The sequence below is a fragment of the Agelaius tricolor genome, unplaced genomic scaffold, assembly GCF_023055355.1.
Source record: "Agelaius tricolor isolate 1412-34295 unplaced genomic scaffold, bAgeTri1.0.p SCAF_36, whole genome shotgun sequence".
NCBI lineage: Eukaryota > Metazoa > Chordata > Aves > Passeriformes > Icteridae > Agelaius > Agelaius tricolor.
In genome coordinates, this window is record NW_027269296.1 from 218,297 (window position 1) to 244,272 (window position 25,976).

Consider the following 25,976-nt stretch of genomic DNA (forward strand, 5'->3'; position numbering starts at 1 on the left):
TGCCACGGGGGGCTGGCACGGGGACACCCCTTTGTGCCATCACCCAGCTCCATCTGCAGTGAGGCCATGCAGAGGCAGGAGCAGGCTGGGGGGACAGCGGGCGGGTTGGGGTGGCAAGAAGGAGGTTGAGGTGACAAGAGGGAGGTCGCGACAGGAGCAGGTTGGAGTGGCAGTGGGAAGGCTGGGGTGGCTCAGAGCAGGTTGGAGTGGCAGGCGGCAGGTCGGGGTGCTGTGCCAGCGCAGGGGACACAGGGACACACCAGACATCCCCACGTGCCGCCCCAGCCGCCTGTACCGCCCAAGGGGACGCCGGGGTGACATCTGGGTGCCCCGTGGCTCTGCCAGCCCCACAGGCAGCCTTGTCCCTGTTGTCCCTCCTGGCTGCCGGGGCTGCGGTGCCACCGTGCCACTGGGCTCGGTGGCTGCGTGACGCCGGGCAGGGTGGCCCGCAAGGGCTCTGCAGCTGCTGCCGAGCCCTCTGCTCTCCAGTTTATAAATAATGCAGCACCGAGGCGTGTTGGCAGTGCCCGCCTGCAGCCCCGGCGTGGCGGCGGCGCTCGGGGGGCGAGCGGCGGGTGCTGTCGCCGGGCAGGGTGACACCGAGCCGCGCCACCCCGGCGGGGAGGGGCGGGCCCTGGAGTGTCCCCCTGCCTTTGCTGCCCACCCCGTCCCCCAGCCCCACACGCCCGGGGCGGGGGGTGGCGGTGGTGGATGCCCGCGGTGACCCCACGCGTGGGGACGTCCCCAAGCCTCACGGCGGCGGCGCGGATGGCGACGCGCAGCTTGCAGCGTTGCCATGGCGATGTGCTGGCGCTAACGAACCCGAGTAAACATTAACGAGGGAGAGCCCCACGCGGGTGGGTGCGAGCGTGGGGACCCAGGCGTCCTGCGGGGCTGGGGACACACCGTGCCCGTGCGGGCTGCCCCCGGAGATTCCCCCGGGCGGGCCCCTCCGGGTGCTGTGTGAGGCTGTGCTTTAATGGTTAGACTGGGAGCTCTGGCTGCTGGGTGAGGCCCGTGGGGACAGGATGTCGGTGCCCTTCCAGTCTAGGGGCACCCCGAGTGGGAAGGTGCCCACCCTGAGGCTCCAGAGGTGCTGTCGTGGCGGGCACTGCTGTCCCGCTCTGGCCACGGTCCCTCTCTCTGTGCAGCGCCCGTGGGTGCTGGCTTGGAGGGGGGACGGGTCCCCAGGGTGTCCCTCGGCGCTGCTGGGGAGCTCGGGGTGTCCCTGGCAGCAGCCGCCGCCGCCGTCTCAGTTGTCACCGTGGCTCAACTGCCCGCGTTCCTCCTCTCCCGCGGCCACCTCGCTTTGGGTGGGGGTCAGGGCGGGGGCAGCCCCCGCACCAGCACCCCCACCGTGCCCGAGGTCCCCTCCAACATTTAATGGTGCTGCAGCTCATTAAACCGAGGTGCAGGTGCCCCCGGTACCTTCATCCTCCCGGAGGGCTCTTAATGAGCGGCTGCTAACGAGCGCCCGCGCTCCCCGAGCAGCCCCGGGAAGAGCCTGATTGGCGACAGGCACCGGGAGCCACGCGCGGGCTCCTTTCAGGGCCTTCCAGGGGTCCAGCGACGCCTCTGCCATGCTGGAGATGTTTGGAGACGTGCACGAGGGTCCCACGTCACCGAAATTGCACCAGTGTCACATCAGTCACCAGTGTCACTGGAGCTTCTCCAGCTTCAGTGTGTGCATCGTGGGCACCTGGTGCCCTGTGCCTCAATTTCCCCCTTCAGCCCCGCTCGAGGACACAGGGCCCTGGGGATGGGCACCACAGGCATGCAGAGCTGTGGGTTGAAGCTCCTGTTGGTCTTCCCAGCCCCATTGTTGTCCCCAGAGTCACAAAGCCACCCGGCCCCTGGCAGGGTGACCTGCTTGGGTCTGCCTGCACGGGGGGACTGCAGGGGGTTTGGCAGAGGGGCTGTGTGGATCCCGTGCACCCCAAAAAACCCAGTGGCACCGATGCCGTGCAGGGTGCAGGCAGTGGGTGCCCAGAGGAGGTCAGCTGGGGCATGCCTGGCTCAGAGGGGCTCTTGAGCTGGTGCCCCTCATTTGGGGTCTGTAGTGGGGAGACCCCATCCTGCAAAGAGCCATCGGCCCCCGCCAGGGCTGGGTCCCCCAGCTCCCCACCGAAGGGAGCCCTAATCCTCGTGACACGGTGCCCAGCTCCATGGTGGCTAATTGCAGTGTCCCCAGCTGAGGATTACAGTCTAAAGCAGGAAAGGAGCAGCAGGAGCAGATGAGCTCCTGAGCAACAAAGCTCCTGTTCCCCTGCAAAACGACTTTTATTAGGGGTATAATTAAAAGCTGACAGGAGGCGAAAATCATGGGGATGGTCAGGGTGAGGGATGAAGCCACCTGAAGGTCCCTGTGTCCCCCCAGGTGTCCCACCCGCCAGCTTCCCCCTCTGACCACAGCCTTGCTGGCAGGGCAGGAGGAGCGAGGTGCTGGGCTGGCAGAGGAAATCCAAACTCAGCCCCTATGAAAGGGGCTTTGTGTGCCCGAGAAGGAGCAGCCCTCCTCCTCCTCCTCCTCCTCCTCCTTCTCCTCCTCCTTCTCCTTCTCCTCCTCCTCCTCCTCTTCTACTGGCCGCGGGGCCACTTTCCTGCCTGGGGGTGGCCTCAACGTGGGTGCCAGAGGGAAAACAAGGCACAGAGCAGCATGGCAACCCTGTGGCCTCCTGCCCTGCCCACACTCCTGAGATTTTCCCCATTACTTGTACCCCTGGCTGTGGATGAGGTAGTCCCTGGGTTGTGCTGGGGTCGCCCATGGGTTCCCCAACTGGTGCCATCCCTGCAGAGCCCCTGAGATGGGCTCTCTGTACCAGGCCTGGCCAAGGCACTTGCAGTAGAGAAGGAGCAGCAGGGACAGACAGACACAAGGACAGAGGGACATCTTCCCCTGTCCCCTTCATGCCACCTGGATTGCCCTTTCCCAAAACCTCTGCCTGCCTCAGTTTCTCTTTCCCCCCTCATGAGTGCCATGCCTGCGCTCCAGCACGACAGGACCCCGGCTCACCCTGGGGGAGCTCAGCCCTCCTTGGTGACCCCAGCTGCCCCCACAGGCGTGGCTGATGTCCCCTGGGAAGGGAACACTTTGCAGCACCCAGTGCTTGGCCCCTGTCTGGGTTTGCGCTCGCAGGAGCGTGGCTGCAGTGCCAGTGTGGTCCTGTGGCAGGGAGGAGGGGGGTGCGGCAGGGACCCCCGGCGGGGAGCTGGGCACTGGCCACCTTGGCCTGGCCCAGCCCCAGCCCCAGCGGGCAGTGGAGGGCTTGTTCTCCGCCTGGACAGGAAGACGAATGAATTCCATTATGGGATCGCGATTTTATTCCACGTGTCAGGGAGCCTGAGATTAACTTGCTCACCGGGCTGTGACAGACCCAGACACCCGCGTGCACGCGCTCCAGCAAGGGGCTTCGCACACTTGCCGGGCACGGAGCTGCTGAGGCCCTGCCATGCCCACCCGGGGCAAGCAGGGCTGTGCTCACCCACCCTGATTCCAGCAGGAGCCCTCCAGCACCTGGGAGGTGGCAAAGACCAAGGCCAGGGGTCTGGCACTGCCACTGTGCCGTCCCATGTCCTAAAGGTCCTTTGGCCACCCAAGGACTCATCTTGCAGGCAGGCGAGGGCAAAGCACGATCCCAGCACAGCTCTGGGAGGCCATGTGCTGCCAAATAACAGGCTGGGAGGAAGGGAGGAAGTGGGACATGGGGGCCTGGGGACCTTGATGATAGCTGATGACACTGGGGACTTGGCAAGACCAATGGGCTGCTCTTACCTCAGCTCAGCCAGGTGGTTGCCCACGTTGGGAGGACATGGGGGCTGTGCAGTTGTGTTGGGGCTGTGCCGTGCCGTGCCATGCCGTGCCGTGCTGTGCTGTGCCGGGGCTGGCTGCTCTCCCCTCACCACCCCCCCTGCACGGGCGCAGGCAGCTGGCTCTGTTTGCTGGAGGCTTTGCGCATTCCAGTTCGTGGGTCACTCGCCTTCGAAACCTCTCCGGGGACAGAGGCAGTTGGGAGCCGTAACAAACAACCCAAGGGCTCCAGTGACGCCCGCGCCCGGCGCTGCCTGCCAGCTCTGGGCTGGGGGGGCTTGGAGAGGGCCCCCTGCTCCCCTGGGGAGCTCTGGGGTGCTGCTGGGAGGTCCCAGTCCAAGTAACCAGGGAGGAGGGACACGCCGAGCAGGTTTCCATGCAGGAGGCGGGAGCGATCCCTTTTTGGGGAGCAGGGAAGGGTGCAGGAGGAATGCTGTGGTCACTTGTGCCTTGGGGACAGGGTACAGAGAGGGGCACTGGCAGGGGGTGTCGTCCATGATCCATATGGGAAGGGGTGGTGGAGTTGGCCAGGCACGGTACGGGCAAGAGGACAACGTGGGCAGCAAGTACGAGGTGGCTCAGTGTCCTGGTGTCCTGGAATGTGGGTCGGAGCCATCCCGAGGAGTTCCTGGGCCCGGTGGGTGGTGGGGGAGTGGTGGGAGCGCAGTGCGGTTTGGGGAGGCTGGGCGGTGCAGGGAAGGTCAGCCTTGGCCAGATGCAGCCACTCCACCCTCCTCCAGTGCTTTGCACATTAATGCAAATGCACTGGCCTGAGTGGTTCATTAGCAGCATGTGGAATGGAATAATGCATCCGCATCCCATTAGCCTAATGAAAAAAAGGGAACCGGCACCTGGAACAAAGCTGCCGACTCTTGGCTAGTGCTCTGGCTCGGCCATGCTGGGCCGTGGGGGCCTCCCCCTCCCTTCCCCTCCCTCCCTTCCCCTTCCCTTCCCTCCCCTCCCCTCCCCTCCCTTCCCTGTGCCGCCCCAGCCCTCCGAGCATCCCTGCGCCCAGCGCTGCGGAAGGGACCCCATCCCCAGGGTGTCACCACAGATCCCATTCCCAGGATGTTGCCGCGGCAGGGTGCAGCCCCAGCAGGACTTCAGGGTGGTCCCAGCGTCACCCCTCAGCATCCCAGGGTGGGAGAGGGATCCGAGCCAGTAGTGCCACAGGGGCATCGGCTGGGTGTTGAGATGTCTCCGTGTCCCTGGGGCTGGGAGTGCAGAGCCTTGGAGGATTCGGGGGCACCCCGGGGTGGGCAGAGCCGGTCGCAGCATCATCCATCTGCATCCGCGAGTGGGAGGGGGTCCAAGCTGGGAGTGCCGCAGTGGCGCTGGCCGGGTGTCGAGATGTCCCCATGTCCCTGGGGCCGGGAGCGCGGAGCCTGAAGGATTAGAGGAAACATTGCCAAACAAACCAGGCTGTGCCGGAACCAATTAGCCTCCAGCAGGCAGAGTTTCAGATGCTGTTATTTCTGCCTCTTCTCTTTTCTCTCCCTCCTTCTGTCTCCCCCTTTCCCCCTCCCCGGCCCTCCCCAGCCCCTCCTGCCCGCCCCCAGCATCCCTGCTCTCGCCATTCCTCTCCGTGTCGGAGCTTGTTTTGGGCACTGGCTCTGGAGTGAGTCATGCCGCGCGTAGGGGATTTTAAAAGCTTTCTGCTGTCGCTGGGAAGCCGGTTTGGGCTGCTCCGACACTGGGGGTGGAGCGCCATGCCTCGCAGACAACCCTCGTCTGGGGAACCCAAAAAAATCCCCCACCCCGATGCCCCGAACCCCTGGGATCCCAGGCCCCCCCCCTTTGCGGGGTCGGCTCCGTCACCCCAGCCAGCGGTTGAGTCACAGGCGAAACTTTCGAGCCGTTGGAGCTTCCTCCGCCGGGCCCCTCTCCGAGGAAGTGGTCTGCCGGGGCGTCGAGCCCGGCGGGGCGGTTGCCCGGTCCCGGTGGGTGCAGCACGCAGGCGCGGGCGGCCGGCGCTGGAGCTCGAAGCGTGGGAGACTTTTTTTTTTTTCCACCCCCCCTTTCCCTCCCTCCTTCCCTCCACCGCCGCCTCCGCCGGCCCTGCTGCCAAACCCGGGGTGGGGGCCCTCCGGCACGACCCTCCCGCCGGTCCGCAGCTGGCCGCGGTCCCCCCCTTCATCCTCCTCCTCCTCCTCCTTGCCTTGAGCTGTGCTGCTGAGGGACTGCAGCTCCCGTGGATCAGGAGGAGATTTAGGTCAAGCGCTCGACTGAGTCGAAACAGCCATCTGTGTGCGGAGGAAACCGGCCACCCAGAGCCCCCGGCGCGGCTGGCCCGGCACCGCCGCGGGGTCCCGGCACCGCCGGCAGCCCCCGGACCCCGCGCCCGGGCACACAGCCTGCCTTTGTCTCCGGCAAGGGAAAAAACCCACCCAACGAATAAACAAATGGGGAAAAAAATCCCCCTTCCTGCCGATCCGTCACCCCCGGCCGTGCCGCGGGCATCGCCGCGGAGTCTGGCACGGAGCGGCCGCGGCAGCGCTCCAAGGTCGCCCTGACACGCGGTGGGAAGGTGTGTGCCGGCGGGAACCGGGCAGGGACGCGGAGCCAGGGCCCGAGCCGGCCGCGGGGCCGGGGCAGGCAGGGCGGGAGGGGCAGCAGGAGGGAGGCCCTGGCTGCCTGCCCGGAGCCCGGACTCCTGGGTTCCTGCAGGAACAGGGTGGAGCGGGAGGAGGATGGGGAGCTGGTGTCATCCCGGCCGCGGCGGGGGGGAGCGGTTCCCTGCCCGGGAGCTCCAGGGGCTCCGCATGAGGCCGCGGCCGCCGTGCCTCAGTTTCCCCGGACGGTGAAGTAGAGCAGCCCAGCGGTGGCAGCGCAGCCGGGCACCCCAGCGAGCTGGGGACCCCCAGGTGCCCCTCGGCACCGCGCACCGGGGCGGAGGTGACTGCGGCCCCTCCTGCTCTCCACCTGCCAGCTTAGTCTTGCTTTCTCCATTTCCTTCCGGAGCCTTTTCTCGCCCGCCGGTGCCTGTGCGCACGCTGGGCGCAGGGAGAGGAAACGCCGCCTCGGCCGTGGGAGGGCTGGCGCCGGATGGGCCTCCCGGCCCCGGGCGGTTTGGCACAGCCCAGCCAAAGTGGGTGCCGAGCCGTGCCGGTGTCGGGCCGGAGCCCGGCGGGCGCGGGAATGCTCCCCGGCACCTCGGCCCGTCCGCCGCCCGCCCGGAGCCGGGCCCGCGCCCCGCCGGGCCCCCCGCGACCCCCGCGCTCTGCCCGCCGAGCCTGGTAAGGAGCTTTGTCCGGCTGCGCGGCCCGTTTGCACAGTAATCCCGCCCGGGCCGGGGGATTATGCGCGGGGAGAGATGTGGGGGGCCCGGGGCACCCAGCAGATGGGGTTTGGAGGTCAAGGTTTCCCTCGGTGCAGCGGGCTCTGGCCAGGAGGGTGACGGGGACGTCCTTGTGCTCGAGCGGGTGACACAGGGACCACAGCGTTTGCCCCCAGCCACCGGGCAAAGCCGGCAGGAGCTCGGTGCCCCTGCAGGGCCCTGTGTCAAACCAAGGCAGAGCTGGGGCCGGTGCTTCCCACCGGGATGGTGTGGAGCATCCCTGCATCCCTCCAGCGTCCTTCCGTCCCAGCGTGGCAGCTGCAGGCATGTGCAGCTCTGCGAGGCAGGAGCTGCCAGCAGTGCGGGTCCCATCCTGGGTCCCTTCCCAAGGTCCCTTTCCAGGTCCCATCGCAGCGTCCCCGCAGCCCTGCGTCCCCGGGCGGGCTCGGAGGGGGCTGGTGGATGCTGGGAGCTCAGCGGTTCTTTATGGTCTCAGAGGGCTCCATTAATTCTTTAAATATCCAGCCTTTCCAGGTGGGTTTTGTTGAAAATTAATTTCCGGAGCTATTTTAATTTTGCTGTATTTAATTTGCTGTTTATTTTAATTAATTAACGTCGGGAAAATCTCTTCTCCCCAGCATCCTGCAGCCGTCTGGGGTGGCTGCACCCGGGAGGTGAGAGCAAGGGGGTGTCATGGGTGTGAGGGGCACTGGCAGGGAGGTGCCCAGCCCCCACGGCGCCCACCTGGCTCCATCCCACCTGCCCCAGGTGACAGGGTTGGCATGGGGAAGCAGCGAGCTGGGTCTCTTCCCACCATCCCTGCTCCAGGACTCATCACAGGGCTTGCTGCTGGCTCCATGGGACGTTTGTCACATCTCCTGGTGAGAGATGGCTCAGGCAGTGCTTGCCACCTCCTTTCTCCTCCTCCTCCTCCTCCTCCTCCTCCCGGCGATGGCTGGGGGCCTGAGGGTATGCACCCATGAGGATCCCGTGCCGTGCCGTGCCGTGTGCCCAGCAGAGGGTCCTGGTTTAAGAGCCCAGCCCGGAGCTCTTTGGAGCCACACCCACACGGAGGGATGGATGCTCAGCCCAGCCTCCCGCTGCCGTCCCCGCTCCCTCCCGGTGCTCCGTGCTCGGTGCTGGCCAGACCCCAGCGAGGGGGTCCCTGTGGGGCGGCGGGCAAGGGCTGGGGGAAGGGATGGAGCCGCCTTCCTCCAGATCAAGGCCTCTGGTCTCTCACATGTCTAGACGCTGCCACACACACCTAATGTGGTTCTTGGCAGGAGCCGCGGCTGCTCTCTTGAGGTTAATTGCTGCACACGGAGCTCTGCAGACAGATAACCCGGCTCCACGCTGCCCCGGACCCCGCCTCACCCAGCCCTGCTCGGCTGCAGCCCCCAGGGAGGAGCAGGGCAGTGACACTGTGATGCAGTGATGCAGTGATGCAGTGATGCTGTGCCCAGTGCGTGGTTTGGGGCGCAGCACTCACTAGTGAGGGGGGGTCCGCCGGTTTTGGGGACAGGCAGGGATGGAGGAGAGGTGCTGGCAGTGCTGAGCAGGAGGCGACATGGCCGCAGGGCCTTTGGGGCAGGAGGAGGAGGAGGAGAGAAGGGCCCCAGCAGGCCGGGCTGCCGCCATCCTGTGCCGGCGCTTGGCAAGGCGGCTGGGCTGGACCTGATAAGGGCAGCGCGGCAGGGAGGGGGCCGGACAAAGGCTCGGCCTCGCTGAGCCTGCCTGGCTGATCCAGGCTCCGGAACGGGAGCTGGAGGCAGATGCGGCGGGGACCGGGGTGGGAAGAGCTGTTTCATCCTCCAGCCCCAACATCTGGTGGGAAGAGGGGATGGGAGGAGAGAATGCTGGGCAGGCTGCAGGGGTGAGCCCCAGGGCTTGGCCACATCCGGACTCCCTGGGATGGGCTGGATGAGGCCTTTCCCAGCAACTGCTCTTGCAAAGCACCTTCCTGGGAGCAAACACTGCTCTAATGATATGCTTGGAGCCACTGGCACCCCAATCCCGGTCCCTGCTTGGCCCCATCCATAGGGACCAGTTTCCCTTTGGACAAATCTGTGCTTTGTCAGGCCTGGTGCCGGCTGCCAGGTGCCATCACCAAGGCAGGGTGGTGCAGACCAGGGCTGGAAGTGGTACATTCCAAGGCTGGAATTACATCGAGTCCCTGGAGGGAGCCCCCAAGCACAACATCCCCTCACCTCCCACAGGGCTGGGGCTGGCAATGAGGTCTGGGCTCGGTCCCGCGTCCCAGGGCTGTGTGGGGGTGATCCCAGCCCTGGGACGAGCCCCACATGGGATCCATGGAGAATCGGGTGAAGGTTTCACTCCAAGCTGTGTTTTGGTTTGGGGTTTCGTCATGATTTCATGGCAGGGAATTTCCGTTCGTAACCAAAGACAAGAACAAAAAAAAGGAAAAGGCCGAAACCAAAAAAAAAAAAACCCCAACCCTGCCTTGAATTTTTGCCAACAAAATGGGATGTTTCCATTCTTGTTTTGGCTTTTGGCAGCCCCAAACTGCAGTCAGTGGAAGAAAATATCCATGTGGAAAGGCTGCCGGCCTCCTCCAGCAGTGCAATGGCCGGGCTGGAGCTCCTGCCCCGCAGCCGTGCTGTGCTGGGGGGAACAAGGAGCACGGCCCCTCCAGAGCGTGTCACCGTGCTCCCTTCCCTGTGCTCTTTGGAGAGGACATTGCCATGAGAACGGGCTCGTTGTGTTGTGGGGAGCATCGAGACAGAGCAGGCGAGCGTTTGCAAGGACACCGGTGGCACGCCGAGCTCGCGCTTCCCACTTGTCCTTGCAGCGGGTCGCTCTCTCCTCCCCAGCTGGCAGCAGAGCCCTGCTCAGCTCCAGCGAGTGCTGTGCCACCCCAGCCTCCCTCTGGGCATTGCCTTCCCTCCTGGCATCAGCCAGCCTCTCCCCGCTTCACCTCTCAGGTTTTGGGGAACCCTCTGGGGGGCTGCGATGCTGTGGATGCTGGGGAAAGGAGGAACAGCCACTGCAATGCTTAAATGAGGTTGGGTTTTTTTCCACACATCCCCCCCTCCATCCATGCTAGGAAGAATTACAGTCGCCCAGGCATCTGTTCTGGCAGAGTCGAGCTAAAGAGCTTGTCCTGGGCTTGGCAAACCAGCCGGCGCAGCCGACAGCTTTTCCAAGGGCAGCCTTGGATGTGGAGCAGCAGGTTGACATTGCAGGGAGAGGAGCCTTGTGCTGCAGGCACCAGTGCTGTGCCCCTCAGCTCCTGACTGGATGGGATTTGGCAGGGAGTTCTGCAGGCAAGATGCTGCAAACCCCCTTCCCAAAAAGCAGCATCCTCTAGTAGGTCTTTGTTTGGAGCCAGGAAGAGGGCAAATGGTGCCAGCACATCCCAGGGTCCTTGTCCTTGCACAGAGAGGACAGCAAGTGTCACCCTGCAAGGGACTACTGCCAAAAAAAGCCCTGCTAAATTCTCCTTGAAGCTGGAGAGGCTCCTCTGTGCCCCCGGGCTGTGCAGCATCCCTGTCACTGCCACATCTCCGCATTGGCCACCCCATGGTTGTCACCCCCAGTCCTCCAGAGCACGGTGGAAGGGTACAGTGGTGGCACCAGGAGACGCCAGGAGCACGGCTGCCCCCTGTGCCAGCAGCACCGTGCACGGGCCCTGTGCCGTCAGCAGTCGAGGCAGGGGGAGGCGAGTTGGAGCGGCTTGGCAGGGAGGTGTGGGAGCCCTGCCGGAATGCTGGGCTCGGAGCTGGAGCGTGTCAGGCACAGATGGGATCGTTAGTGGTGGTAAAAATTATCCAGCCCCTCTTAAAAACCCAGGCGCAGCAACCTGACCCCGCAGCTCCAGGGGTGGCAATTCCCACCGGAGCGGGGCTGGTGTTTGCTTCCCCTGCCATCACCATCCCTCCCTGGGATCTGGGGCCACAGCTGCCCGTCACATGCCCCACGTTGCCCTCTGCAGTGCCAGGGTGAGGGGCTCTCCCCCCTGCCCCAGGGACGGGCACCCTGACCCAGCACCCACCCCAGTGCCACCGCTGCGGGGCAAACCCCATCCCTGCGGGTGCTCCCACCCTTTGTGCCCGTTTCCTATTTCTTTTTCAATGCACCCAAGTCTCCTGTTTGCTTTTTTGACTGCAGTAACCACAAGAGGGAAGTTTCAGAGCGGTTCGAGCCCGTCTCGGCGAGGAAGGGAGAGGCAGCACCACTCTGTGCCCATCGCCGCAGCACCGTGCCTGGGGGCTCCGCCGCCATGGTCCAGCGCCTGGTGGCTGTTGTGCTTTCCATCCCCCTCTTCCTGCCGCTCATCCCCAGCTCCTTTTCTCTTGGAAGTGAGGAATTTGAGGCTGGTCTGGCGTTGCCAAAGGGCCTCAGGCCCCCCCAGCGCCGATCGATCGCTCTGCGCGCTCCTGCTCCCTGTTTTTTCTGTTTGTTTGCAGCCGCTTGAGGGCTCTTGTGATGAATCCAGCCTGGACAGAATTCAACAACAGCTGAAACGCAGCCCGGGGTGGGGGTGGGAGTGAGAGGGCAGCGGGGCCGGCCCACACTGGAATGCGAAATGGGGCAGCGGGCAGTGCTGGGCCGGCAGGATGGGATGGTGCCAGATCCCAATCCAGGGGTGCGGAGGGACGGGCAGCACCGCCGGCACCGCCCCAAAACTGCGGGTGCTCCAGGGTGGCGGCGTGGGGACCTGCTGGGGTGAGCATTTGGGGCGTCTCCCTGTGTCTCCCCGCTGCCCCTGGCTGCTGCTGGGAGCTGGGCAGCAGGGAGAGGGGCTGGTCCCGCTGGCCGGGCCGCAGGGTCACAGCTGCCGGGGACAGGGTCTGTGCCAGCTCCGCCGCCCTCCCCGCCGTGCCAGGTGCCGTCCATCCCTGAGCATCCACAGGGACAGGCGGCCCAGCCTACCTGCCATCACTGCAAAATGGCGGATTTCAATTAAAAAGGAAACACTCCCCAAAACCCCAGTGCAAGGAGGGGGGGGTGAGCACCACCCTGTGCCCCCAGCCTGCTGCTGCCAGCTTTGCCAGGGGGGCCGTGGGGCAAAGCGGGGGGCACAGGCGCACGGGGGGCACAGGAGGGGTCTCAGAGGGGATCCTCCCCAGGCAGGGCAGTGCCTGTTGGTTGGCGTGGCCGCCTGGTGCTCGGTGCAGCGCGGGGCTGGCTGTGATTCTGCAGCTGTGGCTCCGGGAGGGAGCAGGACGCGGCTGCGCCAGCGTGCGAGGGTGCGCGCAGGCGGGAGGGATAATTAGTTCCTACTATAGCACTTCTCAGTCAAAGTGCTTTTTAAAAGCCTCCATTCATTAGTCTTCACGGCTCCCCCGAGGTGTCGTGTCCTGGTTCTCTTCCCCCCTCCAACTCCCCACCTTCCCTGGAGCAACTGGGGATCCTGAGCTGGGGAAGGGGAGGATGATGTTACTCTTGAGGCTGGGTCCTGGTAAAGCCCGCAAATGGGGTGTCAGTAGTGGGGACAGTCTCAGTGTCCCCTGTCCCAGTGGGGCTGCTGGGGTGCCATGGCCACATGAGCATTGTTGGGAAGTTTCCATGGAGGCTGAGCTGTGCCATGTTTGGAGCCCCAGGGAAGAGAGTGGGAGGGCAGGGAAGGGCTGTGGGTCCAGTGGGTGCCACTGCCACCCTCACCAGCACACCAGGGAGCAGCGTGGTGGCTCCAGTTCCCCAATTACCCAGTGCCTGCCAGGCTCCCAGGGGTCACCTGGAAGGACAGAGGGTGCTGGAAGATGCCAGGGGGTGCCGGTGTGGCTCAGCCCCAGACCTGAGCATCGTGTGGGTACAGGCATGGGGGTACCCGGGCGTGTGCCCCGGCAGAGGCAGGGCCGGAGGGGCGCAGAGGCAGGCAGGCTGGCAGTGGGCCTCCACTGCAAACCCTAACCTTATTTTCCCAGGTCCGACGCCAGTTTCCATGGAAACAGCCGGGAGCAGAAACGGGAACCAGAATCCAGAAATGTGAAGCTTTGAGCTCCAGTTCGCCTTCCTGGATTCCTGCTCCCCGTGACCCCAGCTGGGTGCTGGCACCCACACTGCTCCCGCTGTGTGCTGGGGGCAGGGCTGCCCCGCCTGGGCACCCCTGGCCTTGGGGTGCTCCTCTGTCCCTGCACGCTGCAGCAGCCTGGGCACGGCGCGTGGGCATGGGCACGGCGTCCCAGCAGGGATGTGTGGGGGTACTGTGGGGCACTGCAGGCAGGGACACTGCAGGCAGGGACACTGCTGGTTGGAGACATTGCTGCCTGGGGACACTGCTGGCAGCCCCACATTCAAACAGCCCCTGCACACATCTGTGTGTCAAGGTGGTGCACAGGGGTGGCTGGGATGTACGTGCCCACGTGCTCTTGCAGGCACATCTGCTTTAGAGGTGTAATGGGGGTGTAGGCACAGCATGGATCAATATGTGGTCTCTATATTACTGGTTAGCACTGGGAAGACCCTGGTCCCAGGTTGTTTACCTGCCCTGGCGTCTCCATCCCCAGGATGTAGAGGGGTCCCCAGAGCCTGGAGAGGGGCAGCACCAGCTGCCATTGCACGCAGGGGCCTGGGTGCTGCCCCAGTTCTGGGTGTGTGTGTATGCCCTGCTCAGCTTCCTGGGGCTGGGAGCCCCCTGGACTCCTCTGGGCATCTCCTGCCAAAGTGGAGCCTCTTGGGACTCCTCTGTGTCCAAGCTCTGAGCTCTGTGCTGTGTCCATCAATCCAGCCCATGCCGTGTGTCTATCCTGCACCTCCCCTGCTGCCCACCAGCCTCCTGCAGTCCCTCAGGTGTGCAGTGACCTGCCCCATTCCTTTGTGAGCTCAGGGCAGCCAGCGTCAGTGCCCACAGCGTGGGACATGGGTGTCCCCCGGCACCTCCTGGCCAGTGACAGGGATCGCTCGGTGCCATCCCAGTGCCATCCCAGTGCCAGCTGGCCCCGTCCTCCCTGCACGCCCCGCTGCTCCCCACATGCCCATTTCACCAGGCTGCCAGCAGGCTGGGACACACCGGCACAGCTCGTGGCTACAGATTGCACCCCCATCCCTCTGTCCTGTCCCCCATCCCCTTGCCACACCTCGGGGGTGATGGTGGCACTGCCACCACGCCTGTCCCCCCTCGGTGGCGCGCGGAGCCAGGGCCGGGAGCGCTCCCTGATACATCATTTACCCACGGACAGGTATTAGGATACATTATGGATAACTCACGGAGAGAGACGCTATTAATAATACAGACACATACAGAGGGAAGAAAGTGCACACTTGATTTCCATGTTGCTACCAGGAGTTGTGAGGCTGGCTCTGGCTGCCTCTTCCCACACGTGACTGCAACACAGTGGGTAGCTGACAGCCCAGAGAGCCTGGCTTGGGGCCAGGAAAAAGCAGAAAACACAATGTCTGTGCATATCCTCTCTCTTAAAATAACACTCCAACACCGTCTGAGACGAATTAAAATAAGATCAGGAGCGGTCTCGCGAAGAGAGGAAGACGAGGAGGGAAAAGCCAGGCAGGGGAATGGCCGGAGCTGGGCGGCTTCAGCCCCTGGCGCAGATGGAGAGGGGGAGTTTTGCAGGGTTAGAGTTGAAAATAATTGAAGGGAAAAAAGCCCAAGGAGAAGGAGAAGGCGAAGAGAGAGCGGTGGACGCGGTGGCTGGGAGGGAGGATGGCGGCGCTGGGCTGGCTGTCCGGCACATGGCTGTCCTCTGGAGGGGAGCCGGGCAGGGCGGGGGATGCGAGCACAGCCTGCATGATGGAGAGCATCAGGAATTTCCTGCAGCTGAGGAACACACCAAATACCAGAATGCAAGAGCGAGCGGAGGAGAGCAGGGTGCCGGGAGGGAACGGGGAGGAGGAGGAGGAGGGGGGATGCAGAGGGCTGGAAATAACCAGCGGGGAGAGCAGTGAGGGCAGGGGGCAGCGTCTGGGGGTGACCTGGGGCTTTGGGGCTTTTTCCAGTTGTTTCCATGGATTTTTTTTTTTTCTGCTTTTCTACACCTCATGGTGCCTCATGTGCCTGAATGGGGGTTTGGGATATTTTGTGAGTTTTATGTCTTTCCTCCCTTCTTTTCTCCCTCTTCCCCGTGGTTATCTGCGATCAGTGGTAGCCAGACACAGGGGTCCCACAGACCCATGGCTGCCCCTGGGGCAGGATCCGGGCTTGGGGAGGCAAGAGCAGCCCGTGGAGTGAGCCCATCCCTGCAGAGCAGTGTCCCAAGGAGAGCGGGGGCCCTTTTGGGGGACCCTCCGTGTGGGCAGCGAGGTCAAAGGCTGCCCCAGGAACCTCGGCAGCACCTCCCACACGTGCAGCGGGTTTGCCAGGCTCCCTCTGACCATGCTCCTGCTTTTCCCTGGGCCAGGCTGGATTAAACACAACAACGCGAGCCTCCTGAGGCTGCTCTTGCATCCAGGTGCAGCCCGACCTCTCCCTCCTCCTCCTTCTCCTTCTCCTCCTCCTCGGCCACCCCTGGCTTCCCCTGCATCCCGCTCCTGGCTGCATCCAGCCCTGGCTCCCCCGGGGATGCTGGGGGGCCGGAGGGGAGGGGGGATCAGAGAGGGCATCTTGCAGTGCCGGATCCAGGTAGCCAGAAGGTCGCTCTGAAAATCTGGAAGTGGAGTTTGGAGCTCAGCAGAGCGGTGAAATCCGCCTGGCTTTAGGGCAGAGAGGAGAAGGAGGAAGGAGGGAGATGCAATGGAGGGGGCAGGAAGGAGAGGGGCTCTGTCCCCTCCTCTGGGGGTGCGGGGTGTCCCCAGGTTAGGGCCGTGTCCAGCTGGGGCCGTGCCAAGCATCTCTGCGGGGCAGACTGGGGATGTCTGGGAGACAGAGGGTGAGGAAGAGGAGACAGGAGCTGGAGCCGGTGCTGGAGCCCATCCTGCCGATGCCGGAGGCTCTGCAGCCCCTCGGCAGGCGCCTCCCGTTTCCAGCAGTCCGTACCACGGAGTCCCTGAGCGCTGCCCTCACCTGCCGGGGCCACCCGGCCCGGGGCGCTGGGAAAGGGCCGAGCTCAGAGCTCATTAGCAGCTCCCAACCTCCCCGCACAGGGGGTCAGGGAGCAGCAGCCGGGCCGCGGGGAGAGGCTGGAGGGGCTTTGTGTGGGCTGGCAGCCCCCTCATCCTGCTCGGTGCACCCGGGGAGCCGTTCCAGCCCCGGGGTCTGGGGGTGCACCCCTGGCACAAGGGCATCTGACAGGAGACTGCTGGGGGCTCCCCCCACCCCTCCCAGTGCTGCACCCCCTGTGTTTGTTCCTTCCCCTCCCCGCCAGTCACCCCATTGCTTTCCCTGCAGACCGGGAGCCTTGCTCTGGGTGCGGGGGTGCCCGTCCCGTGCCGCTGCCCTGTCCCTCCCTGCCCGCCTGCAGCATGCCAGGAATCCCTCCAGCATCCCTTTGATCTCCAGCCTGCAGGGGTCCCAGGGCGCAGGGATCCTGCCGAGGGGCAGAGGGACAGGACTGCGGCTGGGGAGGGGGCTCTGGCAGCCCGGGACCCCTCCCTGGGCAATGAGCCTGGGGACAAGGGGCTGTCATGCCCAGTGTCTGCCTGCCTGGGTGGGAGGTGTGGAGCCTGTGCTCCCCCCAAAGCTGGCCCATTTCTTCTTAGGCATCAGCCAATTGCCCTCTGTGCAATCAGGGTGGAGGGGGCGATCCTTTCCCCAGATGTGTCCCCCACATCTTCCAGCTGTGCCTGCCTGGCACGGGGCAGGGTTCCCCAGCATTTTGGGTGGGTGCTCACACGGCACCTTGGCTTGCACCCCGGGGTCCAGGCCTGGGGATCCAGGGGCTCCCAGTCTGCCCTGGCAAGGGACACTGAGGGCGCTGGTAGCCCAGGGTGGGGACAGGGTGGCATTTCACCCCCCAGCAGAGCTCAGGGTGCCCCTCTGCCCCACCTGCCCAGCCTCCCCCCGCAGATGCCTTTGCGTGGGGGCTGGAGGCAGGCAGGGAGGGGGTGGAATACTGGCTGGAGCGAGTCTGAACCTGGCATCTGTCGAATGTCACCTTACCCAGACAGTCTGTGCTTCCCTGTCTCCATATCAACCGTTCTGCTCCAGCCACCTGCGGGGGGGTGGCAGGAGCGTCTTTGGGAGGAGCAGATCTCGCTGCTCCCCTCGCTCCCTGCAGCCTCCCCTTCCCTCCCTGCTGCCCCCGGGTGCTGGGAATCATGGCCGATGCTCCTCCAGCCGGGGAGCTGGGGGTGACCCCGGTGCCCTCGTGACCCCACTTCACACTGCCTGCCTCAGTTTCCCTTCCCCGGCGCAGCTGTGGCGCAGAGGGGTGCTGGGCCTTGTTCCACCCCAGCCGAGGCAGTGAGGGCCTCTTCCAGGAGCTCGGCATTTTTCCCTGGACTTGTCCCTCTTCCCTGTGACCAGATGTTCTCACCCTCCTCCCTGCAGCAGGGTCCCAGCCCAGCAGCAGCAGCAGCAGCATCAGCAGCCTGCCCTGCACCTGGACAGCGCCGGGGGGCAGGGACAAGGGACACTGCACAGTCTGGGGCAGGGACAAGGGACACTGCACAGTCTGGGGCAGGGACAAGGGACACTGCACAGCGTCCTCCCGTGGCTGTGTCCTGGCTCCAGGGCCTGGCGGGGAGGGAGAGCCCAACCCTTCCCACCCCAGTTGGGCTGTGGCAGCACCAAAGGCAGCGGGGAGCTGAGCCCAGTGTGGGGCAGGGGGTGGTGGCATCAGGGCTTGGTGTTGTGGGGGGGGCCTGGAGCCTTTTGGGGGTGCTGGAGCCTTTTGGGGGTGCTGGAGTGTTTGGGGAGATGCTGGAGTGTTTGGGGAGATGCTGGAGTGTTTGGGGAGATGCTGGACCATTTACAGAGACACTGGAGCATTTGTCATGGGGGTGCTGGAGTACATGGGAGGATGCTGGAACACTGGAGGGATGTTGGAGTACCTGGGGTGGGGACATTGAAGAGTTGGATGGATGCTGGAGGACTTGGAGAAGTGCTGGAGCACTGAGGAGACTCAGTTTGGGCATGCGGGCAGTGCTGGAGCATTTTAGGGGGTGCTGGGGCACTGAGGTCGGGGCTGGGCACCTGTGGGCACGGGATGGGCAGCTGGGATGCACGGGTGGCACTTGCGGGGCTGCCCTGGGGCTCATGGGTGCTGCTGGCGGTCGGGGCGCCTTGGGCAGGCTCAGGGCGCCTTGGGCAGGCTCGGGGCGGACACACGGACAGCCAGGACAGACACGGGCATGGCTCCCTCCTCTCCCAGCCATGCGCAGCGGCTCCTGCAAGTGTGTAATTTCACCACAGTGCCTAAACCAGGGACAGAAGTAAATTGACCTTTTCACCCGTTTTCCTACCAGGGGGATTATAGCCTGTTTCCTGTTAAATCTCTCCAAGAACTGGCTCCATCCTGCTCATGGAGTGGGGCGGGGAGGGGGGACAGGCACCCACCCAAAGTGGGGGCTTTCATTTCCCTCCTCATCCCCCTGCACCTCGCCTTTTCCACCCCATCCCATCGCTCCACCACCTCTCAGCTCATTAAAGTCTTTGGGGTGATTTCACCAACCCCGGGCAAAACCAACGTGGAAAAAATTGCTGGGAGGAAGGAACCGAAGGCGGAGAGTGATAAATATTGAAAGGGTGGGATTTCGATGTAGGCTGCAACAGCTGTGCCGGTTACAGTGTCACACTATCTCTCCACAGGTTTACTGACCCATTTCCATTCACACGGCTGCCAGTATCTTAGCAACTGCAACAGTCCCCCAAGAACAGGCATATTGCCTGCTATTAGTGACTGCTGCAACTGTGTCAAGGTTAGCTCTCTCCCTCCAAGCCCTGCCGGGTTTGTTTTTTGCCCAAAGCCAGCACAGTCTGTTCGGTGACATGTCCCCCGGCAGCCATCCTGGGTGCTGGGCGTTCCTCTCTGCCGTGGAGAATGCCAGCGGGGCTGGAGGGTGGGTGAGATGGTGCTTGTGGGGTTGGTGATGGCTGGGATGAGGGTTTAGGGGATGGGATGCTTCAGGGTGTGGGTTTGGCTGGTGGGATGGAGCAGGATGTGGGGTGGGGTGCCCTGGGAGGTGCTGCAGGGTGTTGGTGATGGGGTGGGGTGCAAAGCGTGTCCCCAAAAATAGGACCATTGCCATCTAGCTGGGTGTCACTGTCACCCCTGTGCAACTCTGAGCCCTGAGAGCCTGGAGAGGGCTGGGGACTATGCTGATCCCACTTGGGTGCTGGGTGTTCATCCTTTCCATGAGAAATGCCAGCAGGGCTGGAGTGGTTGGCGGGATGGTGATGGATGGGATGTGGGGTTGTGTGGTGGGATGGTGCAGGATGCAGGATGCAGGATTACGTGGTGGGATGGTGCAGGATGAAGGATTAGGTGGTGGGGTGGTGCAGGATGCAGGGTTGGGTGGTGGGGTGGTGCAGGATACAGGATTAGGTGCTGGGGTGGTGCAGGATGCAGGGTTGGGTGGTGGGATGGTGCAGGATGCAGGATTAGGTGCTGGGGTGGTGCAGGATGCAGGATTAGGTGCTGGGATGTGCAGGATGCAGGATGCAGGATGCAGGGTTAGGTGCTGGGATGTGCAGGATGCAGGGTTAGGTGCTGGGATGTGCAGGATGCAGGGTTAGATGCTGGGATGTGCAGGATGCAGGATTAGGTGCTGGGATGTGCAGGATGCAGGGTTAGGTGCTGGGATGTGCAGGATGCAGGGTTAGGTGCTGGGATGTGCAGGATGCAGGGTTAGATGCTGGGATGTGCAGGATGCAGGATGCAGGATGCAGGATTGGGTGCTGGGATGTGCAGGATGCAGGGTTGAGCGGTGCAGTGAGGGGGATGCACCTTGGCTGGCAGATGGATGAGGATGCACTGCTGGATGTGGATGGAGCAGGAGGGTGCCCTGGGATGCTGCAGGGTGCTCAGGATGGTGTGGGGTATGTAATGTGACCCCAAAATAGGAGTGCTGTCATCCAGCTGGTGTCAGCATCATCCCAGCCTCAGCAAATCACCTGGACTGGGGCCTGCACTGAGCCCACGTGGGTGTCCCAAGCTGGATTGGCCTCACCCTGTGCCCTCGGGGGCTCAGCACTCTCTGAGCATGGCAGGGCATGGCACGTGTCCCTGGGTCCATGGTGGCACCAGGGGCTTGGAGCACAGGGCACCTCTGTCCAGGCACCTCCACACTCCAGGGACAGCAGTGCCACACGGGTGACATCCACTGTCACCATCTCTGTTCCCCTCTGGCCCTGGGGGGAGGAGAAGTGAGAGAAGGCACCTGTGGTCCCTCAGTGTCCCCAAAAACTGCAGTACGGGGGTGACTGAGCCCACACAGCAGGGAGAAGGCAAGCAGCTGCTGCATCCCCAAAACACCCACGCAGGGAGGGAAACTGAGGCATGGGGCCCCTTGCCCGGCAGGCAGAGCCCCCTCAGGCAGCTCCTGGGGCTGAGGAGCAGCAGGGTGAGCTGGGGTGGGCTGGTGCATCCTGACCGCCCCAGAGGAGCAGTGGGGTGGCTGCTGGGGTGGGTTTTGTGTCCTGACCACCCCAGAGGAGCAGTGGGGTGGGCTGGTGCATCCTGACCGCCCCAGAGGGGCAGTGGGGTGGGCTGGGGTGTGTCCTGAGTGCCCCATCCCGGCCACGGCCCCGGCAGCGCTGCAGACAGCAGGCTCCACACCGGCACGGCCGCGGGGACGGCTGCGAGGGAAGCCACAAAAATGATTTAAGGGGCTGGCGGGATTGATTTATTAAGAACAATTAAAAGCGCTAAATACGCTTAGCTCAGCCAGACACCGAGCAGGGAGCCTGGGGGGAGAGACCTGTCTGCGGATCCGGAGGGCGCGGCTGGCAGCAGGAGACTGTGGCACTGCTGGGGGACAGAGCCACACCGGGCTGGGCTGGGGCAGCTGGGGAAGGAGAGGCGAGCACAGAACCCTCTGGGGAGCAGCAGCACCCTGGGGCTGGACCTGGGCCCAGGGATGAGTTTGCATCTAGGGATAAATCATCACTGCAGGGTGGATTTTCACCCAGGTGTGCCTTTGCACCATGTAGTGGGATGAATTTTCACCCAGGGATGTGTTTGCGCCCAGGGATGAATAGTTGAACCCAGGGAGGGTTTGTATCTAGGGGTGGATTTGTATCTGGAGGTGGATTTGTATCCAGGGGAGGGCTTCACCCAGCTCTGGGTTTGCACCCTGCAGTGGGATGAATTTGCATCCAGGGGAGTGTTTGCACTCCAGCTGGAAGGGATGGAAGGAATGTCAGGGACCAGGAGGCCCCCAGGCAGGGCTGCCCCGAGGAGCTGTTTGGAGGCAGTGCCAGCTGCAGGGTGCCCTGCAGGAGCAGTTAGCCATGCTGGGCACGGTGTTGCTGTCCCAGTCTCACAGTGCTACCCTGGGAGCCTTGGCAAAAGGGCTCCCCACCAATGGGCACCACGAGGCTGACACGAGTGTGGGTCCAAGGAGCTCATGGAGCAGAAATCCCGGAGTGTTGTGACATCTGCAGACCCGCGTCCCTCACAGGAAATCCCAGCCGAAAATCCTTGGAGGCTGGGAGAGTCTTTGGACGAGTCCAGACCTGCCCAGCCCGGCTCCTCCCAGGGCGGCTGTGGGGGGAGCTGGGCTCTCTCCTGGGGTCCCCGGTGCTGTCCCCGTGCAGGATGAGCTTCGGCCAGCAGTTCTGTGTCCCTGTGTGCTGCCAGGCTCTTGGGGGACCAGGAAGGGGGGCAGAGGGCTGTGCCCTGCATTTTTCCAGTCCCAGTGGCTGCCTGCAGTGGGAGCACTGGTTTTGTACACATTTTCTGCTGCTGTGGAGGATCCATCCCCTTCACTGAGCTCACCAGGCTGGCTGTGCTTTGGGATGGGTTCCCTGGGATGCTGAGCCGTGCTGCCTTCCTCCCCCTCGTCCCCCAGGGCTGTCAGGGAGGTGGGGGTCAGGTTTTTAGGTTTGGGTTCAGATCCCCCACACAGAGCCCCCACAACCTCCTTCAGCCACCTCACCTTGGGGCTGGATGTGCCCACGTCCCCTTCACCATTTGGGTCCCTGTGCCCTGAGCCCCGCTGGGCACACACTGCTCACCAAAACCCACAGGATCGGAGGGGCCCCCTGCCCTGGCCCCCGGACAGGAGCCCCGGGAGCAGGAGGCGCTGGGGAAGGTGCGGGGTGGGAACAAAAGGTCGGCGGAACGGCGGGCAGGGGCGAGCGGAGCCGGCGCGTTCTGCTGACCCCGGCCCCGGCCTCCCCCCGCCGCCCCCGCCCGCTCCTGCCCACGTCAGCGCTTCCCGGCAGCGCTTCCAGGTCTACCTGGGGCTGCCTGGGGTGGAAAAGCCATTTCTGCCTCTGGCCCGGTGCGTGCGCCTGTGCCAGCCCTGGCCAAGCCTCCCGGGGCAGGGCGGGTGCTCCTGCCCTGTGCCCGAGCGTCACCGCGTGTCCTTTTCCCGTGAGGATGGAGCCGGGGTGAGGTGTGCAGTGTGCTGTGAGTCGGGCGGGGGCCATGGTGGGGTGCCGGGCACCCTCTGCACGCCCTGAGCCCGCTGGGTGTGCCTGCGGGGACACGGCTGGGAACAGAGATGGACGGAGGTGGAGGAGGTGGCCAGGGGTGGCAGTGGCCGGGGATGGAGGTGACCCTGCTCAGTGGCCCTGGCACAGCCTCTGTGCTCCTGCTTGCCCACGTGTGGCGCAGCCACAGCAATGGGGACAAAGGCAGAGCCCATGGGACAAGGGGGCTGCCCGCGGCCGCCAGCGGGGACACGCTGGTGTCCCAGCAGCGACGCTGGGGCCAGGTGGGTGCAGCGATCCTGCCAGGGCCGCGCAAGCAGAGCTGGGGCGGCCCCGGGACACTCGGCCGTGGGTGCCCGGGTGCCCCCGGCCCCGCCGCCGGCTGCCCAAGGGTTAACGAGAGTTTGCTGCTCCTGCAGACAATTAGTGACATCTTTGCTGACAACGCCACACTGAGCCTCTGCCGCCTCCCCGGCAGCACCAGCCCGGCCGCCCCCGCGGCCCCTCTCCGCCGCCTGCCCTCGGCACCGCGGTCCGGCGGGCACCGCGCCCCGCACCCGGCACCCCGCACCCGGCACCCCGCACCCGGCACCCCGCGCCCCGAGCCCCGACACCTCGCCCGGCGGCGGCGGCAGCGGCGGCAGCGCTGCAATCCCAAGCGGAGCAGCCGGCTCCCCTCGCTGCCCTCTGACCCGCTGTTGCTGTGGAAACTGCATCCCACGTAGGATTATGGAGCCGGAATCTGCAGGCTCCAAACCCCTCCAAATCCAGACGGTCACCGGGGTCCCCCCGCCCGCGGCGCCTGCAGGGAGCCCACAGGGTGCCTGGTATCCCCGTGGGGTGGCATCTGGCTCCTGGAGGAGGTGGCAGCAGCACTCCTGCGTCCCCTGGTTTGCACCCACTGGCTGGTGGCATGCTGGAGATGTCACGGTGTCACCACCAGGCCATCAGTGACCCCTGGCCCATCTGCTCCCTTGTGCCATTGCCTGAGTATCATCTCCCTGTGTGCCATCCCTGCATCTCGGGGGGGAGGGTGGTGTGCTAGCAGGACCCTCACCCTCAAACAGCACCCCGGGAATGTGGGTCCACCCCAAGGACCCATCCCCAGCACCTCTGAGGCAGCAGCAGGAGCTGCACACCCACCAGAGACCCCCGCACCCGCAGGGACCGGGCCCCAGGGGGGAAGGGGGGCGCAGGGGGGAGCAGAGCCTGTTTGGGGAGCTCTGTGGGCTGCGCTTGTGTCTCAGCATCTCTCCTGCCACCCGAGGAGGTAGGAGCTGAATTAATCGCGATCAATTAGTGCTGCTTGCAGTCCCTGGCTCCCTCCCTGCACCAGCTTTGTGCACCCAGCGAGGGGGGCCCCGGTGTCCCCCTGTGCAGCACCCGAGTGCCATCGGGGACTGCGGCCCCTCCGGACCTCCAGATGGGGACAGGGGACAAGCAGGGTGTCCCCCAGCCCGTGTGGCCACGAGAAACATTCCTGCTGTAGAATTTGATGGAGGGGATGAGGAGGGGGCTGCAGGAGCCCCTCGAGGTCCCCGTGCCAGGCTGGAGCAGGGTGCTGGGGTGTCCGGAGCGAGTGTCTGGATCCTGCAGGATACTGCAGCAAATGCCCTGCAATCTGCAGCCGGATGAATCCCACCTTCCTTCCCCCGCAACGTGCTGCCCTGGGCTACAGCTAATCTATTGTGCGCTGGGCTGCAGCCAGCACAAGCTGCAATACAGTAAATCCTTCTGCAGTATCCTGCAAGGGGACCGAGCCCAGCCGCAGCCGCCCGCCGCCGCCAGACAAAGACGGGGGGCCCCTGTGGGGATGGGGTGCGGGGAGCAGGGCACCCGGGGGTGGCAGGACCCCTGGCGCCGTGCCGGCCAAGATGGGAGAATGAAGCCCTTGAGCAGGGTGGGAAGTTCTCCAGGGAGTTTTGGGTGGTGCTGTGCATTCTCCTGGCCCCCCAAATCTGAGGGCAGGGAGATGCTCAACCCCCTGAGTTTGGGTTTCCCCTAAATGTTGTCACCACCGTGTTCCCCTTCAGGGTCCCAGTGCGATGCAGGGCTTTCTGTGCCTGCCCTTTCCATGTGCATGGTGCATCTTTCCCTGTGCCTCAGTTTCCCCACCAGTTGGGGCCACCAAGGCCCTCCGCCCCCTCCCTCAAGCAGGCTCCATCCCATGCGAGTCCCACTGCCCTTTTCCAGGGGATTTTGCCTGGATACTGTCATTATGGTTATTATTACTATTATTATTATTACTGGGATGTTGGTGGGGCTCTGCGGCTCTGCCGGACCCGTCTTTGGCGAGCAAGGCATCCTTCAAAGGGAAGGCGCTCCGTCACCGCCCCACAGCAGCTGCGTTCTCCTCAATTAGAAGAGGTAATGAAGCAATTTATGGGCATCTACAAAGTGATGTGTGAGTGACAGGCTGTGTACGATCCGTGCCGGGGCTCTGCCGGCAAGTTGTGTTCTTCCAATTTTAATGGAGAGCTCCCCGGCGAGGGGGGAGAGCAAACATTGGTGTGTCTGTGGGTGTGTGTGCTCCGGGGGGCTGGGTCGGGGGTGCCAGTGTGCTGTGGGTGGCTGCAGAGAGACCCGGCTGCTCCAGTCCCCTCCCCGGGGAGCCTGAGCCGCGCTGTAACCGGAGATGGGGGCAGCTGGGTGGGAGCCCAGCCCGGGGCTGGGGCACTACAGGACCTCTGCAATAGTTGGCTGCAGCTCCCTGTTCCATCAGCACCCCGGGTGCTGCCCACCCTGCTCCTGCCTCAGTTTCCCTGTCGCTATCCATGTCCCTGCTGCGTGGCACTGGCACACCCCTTCTTCACACCCCCAGATTTTGGGGGACCACCGTGGCTTCTCAAGGGTGGAGAGTGAATTGTGTTTTGGGGTCAAACCCCAGTGGCTTCCACTGCCAGCACCAGGGTATGGGATGGGGATGTGCAGTGCTGTCGTGGTGTTCTGGGTGCCTGGAGCGTCCCTGCAGCTTGTGTGTGCTGCCGTGGGGTGTTGTACCTCCAAGCAGGTGTGATCCTGTGCCACAGAGGTGGGTGCTGCACCTCCAGGTGCTGGCACACCTGTCTGTGTACCTGTAACACAGGTGTGCACCCATAGTGCACTCACCAGTGCCTGTGCGTGTTCCTGGACCTGTCTGTGTGTGCCTGTACATGCTTGGCACATGTGTGACCCACCTGTGTGCCCGTTGGTGCCCACAGTGCTGTGGGGGTGTGTGGGTGCCCCTGGGCGAGCCCTGTCTGCACACGCGTGTGCAAATCCTCCCCCGTGCACGTACCTGTGCACACACCTGCATGTGCTCAACCATCTTGTGCACGTTCAGGCCTGGTAGTGGGTGCACCACCTCCATGCCCGCATATTTTGGGGTGCCAGGCCGCTGGCGTGATGGGGCAGGGGCTGCCCCTGCCTCCCCACACCCCTGCCCCATCCCGCCGCTGCTGGCATCGTCCCCAGTGGCTCCCACACCCCAGCTCGGCCCCAGCCGGCCGCATCTCCCA

The 25,976-nt window shown here is 64.3% G+C and overlaps 1 protein-coding gene and 1 long non-coding RNA gene across 7 annotated transcripts in view; one reads left to right on the forward strand and one right to left on the reverse strand.

Annotated features, from left to right (window-relative positions):
* The window catches only part of AHDC1 (AT-hook DNA binding motif containing 1), a 51,459-nt gene that overhangs the window by 10,026 nt on the left and 15,457 nt on the right, over positions 1-25,976 (forward strand). Inside the window, exon 1 of one of the 6 annotated variants that reach the window (XM_071453453.1) lies at positions 18,700-18,800. The exons of the other annotated variants lie outside the window; for them this stretch is intronic. The gene's annotated coding sequence lies outside the window, so the exon portion shown is untranslated. Of the gene's footprint in view, positions 1-18,699; positions 18,801-25,976 lie in introns of those variants that run through there. 6 annotated transcript variants of the gene reach the window in all.
* On the reverse strand, positions 3,304-4,739 carry LOC139603046 (uncharacterized). The gene is made up of 2 exons (XR_011683554.1): positions 3,773-4,739; positions 3,304-3,676 (listed from the first exon to the last, which is right to left on the reverse strand). It is a non-coding gene; the product is annotated as an uncharacterized lncRNA (long non-coding RNA).